Source organism: Marmota monax, unplaced genomic scaffold (assembly GCF_021218885.2).
Source record: "Marmota monax isolate L192 unplaced genomic scaffold, Marmota_monax_Labrador192_F-V1.1 WCK01_AAM20220418_F8-fsc00006, whole genome shotgun sequence".
NCBI lineage: Eukaryota > Metazoa > Chordata > Mammalia > Rodentia > Sciuridae > Marmota > Marmota monax.
Genome location: NW_026693712.1, coordinates 4,359,775 through 4,365,603, shown reverse-complemented (window position 1 = coordinate 4,365,603; position 5,829 = coordinate 4,359,775).

Here is a 5,829-nt window from a genome sequence, read left to right as displayed (position 1 = left end):
CTACCTCCCCTTGGAATACCCCTATTTTTGTTATACAAAAGGGGTCTGGGAAGTGGAGACTTCTTCAGGACCTACGGGCTATCAATAAAACTATGCAACCCATGGGACCCTTACAGCCAGGGCTACCCTTTCCTACTGCGATCCCAAAGGATTGGCATCTTATTGTCATAGATTTAAAAGATTGTTTCTTCTCTATCCCCTTAGACCCACGAGACCGAAAGCGTTTTGCTTTCTCCTTGCCTTCCACAAACTTTAGGGAACCTTACCAACGGTATGAATGGACCGTCCTACCTCAAGGGATGACTAATAGTCCTACAATGTGCCAATATTTTGTAGCTGAGGTTTTACGACCCTTTCGACAGCAGTTCCCACAGCTCTACCTCATTCATTATATGGATGACATCTTACTGGCAGGGCCCAAGAAAGAAAGGCTTCTTCAATCTTATGAAGTCCTCCAATCCCTTCTAAAAGGGGCAGGGCTGGTCATAGCACCCGAAAAGGTGCAGTTTCAACACCCTTACAATTACTTGGGATACATCATTAATAACATAGGAATCTTTCCCCAGAGACTCCAGTTCCAGATAAATCAGCTCAAAACTTTACATCAGTGGCAGACATTCCTCGGAGAAATACAGTGGCTGCGCCCGTCCTTTCATATTCCAACTGGAGAGCTCAAACCCCTGTATGACCTCTTGCGAGGAGATCCTTCTCCTATGTCGTGTAGAGTACCTACACCAGAAGCCTTACGAGCACTGAGGCTAATAGAAGAGGCTCTGCAGGACATGCAGATTACGCAGATAGATTATTCTCTGCCCTTGTCATTTATAGTTCTACCTTCTAAAATTACTCCCACAGGAGTGTTCTGGCAAACGGGTCCCATTTATTGGGTCCACTTGCCGGCTTCTAACCCCCGGGTATTGACTCCCTTTTATGAGCTAGTTATTAACTTAATTTGGAAGGCTAAATATTTGGGTGATGCATTGTTTGGAAAAACCTTTGACATACTTATTCAACCTTACACTCAAGATATGATACACAAGTTACAACAAGAACATGACCTTTGGTGTCTTTTCCTGTGCAGCTTCAAGGGTCAGATTGATAATCACTTCCCTAAACATAGACTTTTGGAGGGCTTTAAAAGGTGTCCCATTATCTTCCCAAAGATTATGAAAAGGGAACCTATTCCAGAGGCCCAAACTGTATATACAGATGGGGCCAAAAATGGATTTGCCGTCGTTTTTGATGGATCTCAAATTCTCCGACAACCTGTGTCAGGTCAGTCGGCCCAAAAGGCAAAAGTTGAAGCTTTAATCATAGCTCTCAAAGTCTATAGTTCTATTCCTCTTAATGTATATACTGACAGCTTGTATGTAGCCAATCTGGCTCTAGTCATAGAAACAGCATCATATATTGGAAAGCAATCCACCATCACAGAACAACTACAGGTAGTTCAGCTTCTCATTTGGGCTAGACGAGATCCTCTATACATTGGCCACATCCGAAGCCATTCAGGGCTCCCTGGACCTTTGTCAGAGGGCAACGCAAAAGCAGACGCTGCTACTCATGCTGTCGGCCTTTCCTGTGTGACGACCAAATATGATAAGGCCTTACAATTCCATAACAAATTTCATTTAAATACACAGTCTTTACGCTTCCACACAGGATGTTCACGAGACCAAGCTTTACAGATTGTCTCATTATGTCCAACCTGTGCACCATTTATTCATTCTCCTTCCCTTGGGGTTAATCCAAGAGGACTACAACCTAATGATGTCTGGCAAACTGATGTTACACACTTCCCTAGCTTTGGTAAGCTCTCCTTTATACATGTTTCCACTGACACATATTCTGGCTTCATTTTTGCCACCTTACATACTGGAGAGAAGGCTAAGGATGTAATCAGTCATCTTCTAAAAGCCTTTTCCTCCATGGGCACCCCACGATGCCTCAAAACCGATAATGGTCCCGCATATGTAAGTCAGGCGGTTCAACGGTTTTGCACCCAATGGGAAATTAATCATAAGACTGGAATCCCTTATAATCCACAGGGACAAGCTATCGTGGAACGAGCCCATCAACATTTAAAAACTTATTTACAAAAAACAAAAGAGGGGGAGATATACCGGAATTGTCAGGGACCACAAGCACTTCTAAGCATAACCTTATTTACTTTAAATTTTTTACTCACTGACACTGGAGGGCGCATGGCTGCACAACGCCACTTTTCCCCTCCCACTGTACAAGATGCTCAAATAAGGTGGAAAGATTTATCCACTGGAAAGTGGCAACCCCCGGCTCCACTCTTAGCTAGAGTGAGGGGAGCTGTATGTGTTTTTCCCCCAGGAACTGAGAAGCCCATTTGGATCCCGGAGCGCTGCACCAAACCGGTGAATGAAAATTCAAGACAAAATGAAGTTCCCAAGATGGCTGATCCTGCCGCTGTTGTTCTCACCCCTTCAAGTGAGTGCCGAGACACACCTCATGAGCTGGACCCCGCTTGTGGCATTCATTCTGGATAGGTTTGCTAAAGGAGGGCTTGACCCCCCACCTGGGAATATTCATGAATATCTTTTTGGAGCCCCTTGTGAGTGTAAGGGAGGGCCCCGGCACTCGGCCCCCTCTGGTTATATCCAGAGCATTGATTGTGGGACTAAAGTAGCCTATATGGCGGCTGAACTCAATCAAAACATCGGAGGATTTGAGCAACCAAAATGGGTATGTGTTAATAAGCCCGGACTTGTTGTCCCTAATCCGACCGAGACTCTTGGAAGCTGTTCCGCCACTTGTCGTTACACCCCAGCAATGCACATCTCTTGTTATACATCAGCCTCAATTTGTGTTAATAATCAAGGAAAACAGTATTTTGAGGCCATCCTAACTAACACCCGTGGAGAATGGGGGACCACTTATAATTATATTCCTTTTCTTGGTGACCGGTGAGGGGAAGGCATCACGACTCGGTTAACGGAGGCGGGATGTGAGGGCGTCGTGGGTAAACCCTCCTGCTGGCCCATGCAGGCCCCTATCGGAATCTCTGACGGAGGGGGACCCCCTGATGCTATCAAACACCTTCAGGTGATTAAGCTTTTAAAGCCGGAGATCCCTAAGCCTACATACCACCCCTTGATATTGCCCAAATCCCAGCTTCCTGATTTAGATGCTAATACATTAGATATCCTAGAAACTACCTTTTCTTTACTTAACAGTTCCAACCCTACCCTTGCTGGTGATTGCTGGCTCTGCATGACGGCAGGTGCAGTCATGCCATTGGCGGTTCCCATCAATTATACCATTGATGATGACAACACATGTCAATCTGGGCTACCCTTTAAGGTGCAGCCTCTAGGTGGTTTTATGTCATGCCTTCTGGGCATGATGCAAAATAATACCTATGATGTTGATGTTGGAGTCTCTTCCTTTGGAAACTGCTCATTAGTAAAGAATTACTCCTCACCTACTCCGCCCATTTGTCCCCCTAATGGTACAGTTTTTATGTGTGGTGGAAATTTAGCTTTTCCCAGGCTCCCAGCAAATTGGACCGGTGGTTGCGTTCTGGCATTATTGCTTCCTGATATCACGATTATCTCAGGAGATGAACCCCTACCCATTCCTAGCCTAGACATCTTAGTTAGAAGACACAAGAGAGCTGTGCAGGCCTTACCACTCCTTGTTGGCCTTGGAATAACAGCTGCTGTGGGTACAGGCACGGCAGGATTGGGTACGGCTATACATTCTTACCGCCGCCTATCTCAACAGCTTATAGATGATGTGCAAACCCTATCGGGAACCATTAAAGACTTACAAGACCAGATAGACTCCCTAGCAGAAGTAGTTCTTCAGAACAGGTGGGGTTTAGACTTGCTTACTGCCAATCAAGGGGGAATTTGTTTAGCCCTTGGGGAGAGGTGCTGTTTTTATGCTAACAAGTCTGGCATAGTTCGCACAAAAATTAAACAACTCCAAGAAGACCTAGAAAAAAGGAGGAGGGAATTATTTGAGAACCCTCTCTGGACTGGACTTAATGGATTTTTGCCTTATCTTCTTCCCTTATTGGGGCCATTGTTAGGCCTCCTTCTAGTAGTGGCAATAGGACCCTGCATTGTAAATAAGATAGTACAATTCATTAAGGATCAAATTAATATATTAGCCTCTAAGCCGATACAGGTTCACTATCAACGCTTGAAGATGGATGATCGCCCCTCTGAGATGTACTTCAGACCGATCCGAAGATGAGTGTCCTCCTTAAAAGAAGAACTCCTGCCATATCTTTTCTCTATGCATACCTCTCCCTCTTGCCTTCCTGTATTAGGATCTTTGCTGTCTAATCTCTCGGTCCAATCACATCTGCCATTCGGCGGTGACGGTCATGGGTCCCGTAGGTGGAGATGGTTAAGCGTTTACCGCAATAATGTCTTGATAGGTCATAACACCTTGAGCTGATCTTGTAGTACCCAGTGACGGGCAACTTTCACGCTTGCTGTGCGACCTAAGCCAGGGAATCGGGGCCTTCCCAGAGATGGGTAAGCATCGCAAGGGCTGTGAACGACCTAAGACAGGGGCTACTTGATTCCCACTGGCATGCAAAAAACAAAAGAGGGGGACTTGTTGGCAACAGGTCCACCCTGGCCCCTGGAGCCCTACCTCCACTAGTTTGTTCTGCATGCCAGTGTGGCCAGCTCACAAGGCCATGGTGAACTTGCGGTTTTTCTGTTCCTGCTTATCCGTCTGAGACATATGTATCCCACGGGAATGCCTTGACCTTTTCTGGTCTGATGGACTTATTGTTAAGGGAGGTTTCGGTACCTGACAATAATAGATGTTGAAACTAAATTTCTCCCCCCTCCCTCCTGCTTTTGGGTAGTTTTCCACTTCTGCTGCTTGGGGTATAAAAAAAGGTGTGTTAGCAATAAAGATTATTGACTCCTGGATGAAGAACCTTGGTGTCCTGTGTGTCTTTTAACCTCACCGTCCCTCGCCGGACTTGGCTCCCTTGGCCGGACGCGGCACAAGCCTTTTTAAGTTTTTCAAGAAAATGCAAGCTTAATTTTTTGTAGACACTCTGGGTTCCTTCCTGTCTAGGGGTGAACTCCTCATCCTCTGAGTCCTGATCTTCCTCTTGCCATTCCCCCGCTTCCTCTCCTGGATCCATTTCCCCTGCTTCCTCCTCTTGATCCTCCTCTAAGTCTTTGTCCTCAGCCTGGGTGGGCTTATCTGTCTGACTGCCGGTGACTGGGAAGGCGAGAACAGGCCGATGGCTCGGCTTAGCCTTTGTATTAGACCGCCTTGGGCCAGCTCGGGTTGACTCCGTGCCTAAGGCTAATGAGCGGAGCTCAGAGTCAAGGGATCTTAATTCTTTTAAAAGTTGGATCTGTCTATGTTGGAGAGACTCTCGCAAGGGAGCCAGGTTAGGCAGGGGAAGTGGAGAAAAAATATCTGAGGGGGCAGTTGGCCCCTGAAGGGCCGGAGCACAAAAGGCAGGAGGGATATAGGAGGGAGGTGGATGTGTAGGTCCTATAGGCTGTGGCAGGGTCCTAAGAGGTGGCAGGTCTTCTGAATGGTAGCGAGCTGCTTCCTTCTCCAAGGTAGCCTCCTCCCCAGGGGTCAATGTGTCTCTGGGATTTAAAACTGGATAAAGGCGGTTGATAACCATTGGAGCCTTATTCATTAGGGTGGGATTTTGAGGGGGACCAAGAAGGTTCCCAGGGCCCTGGGGAGACTGAGAAGAATCTGTGTCTATACTAACTGAAGGGCATGCCGAGGGGGGATGAGAGGTCTTTTGCATAGCCTCTTCCCCAATCCTGACAAGTTTTAAGGTACCATTGTCAAAGG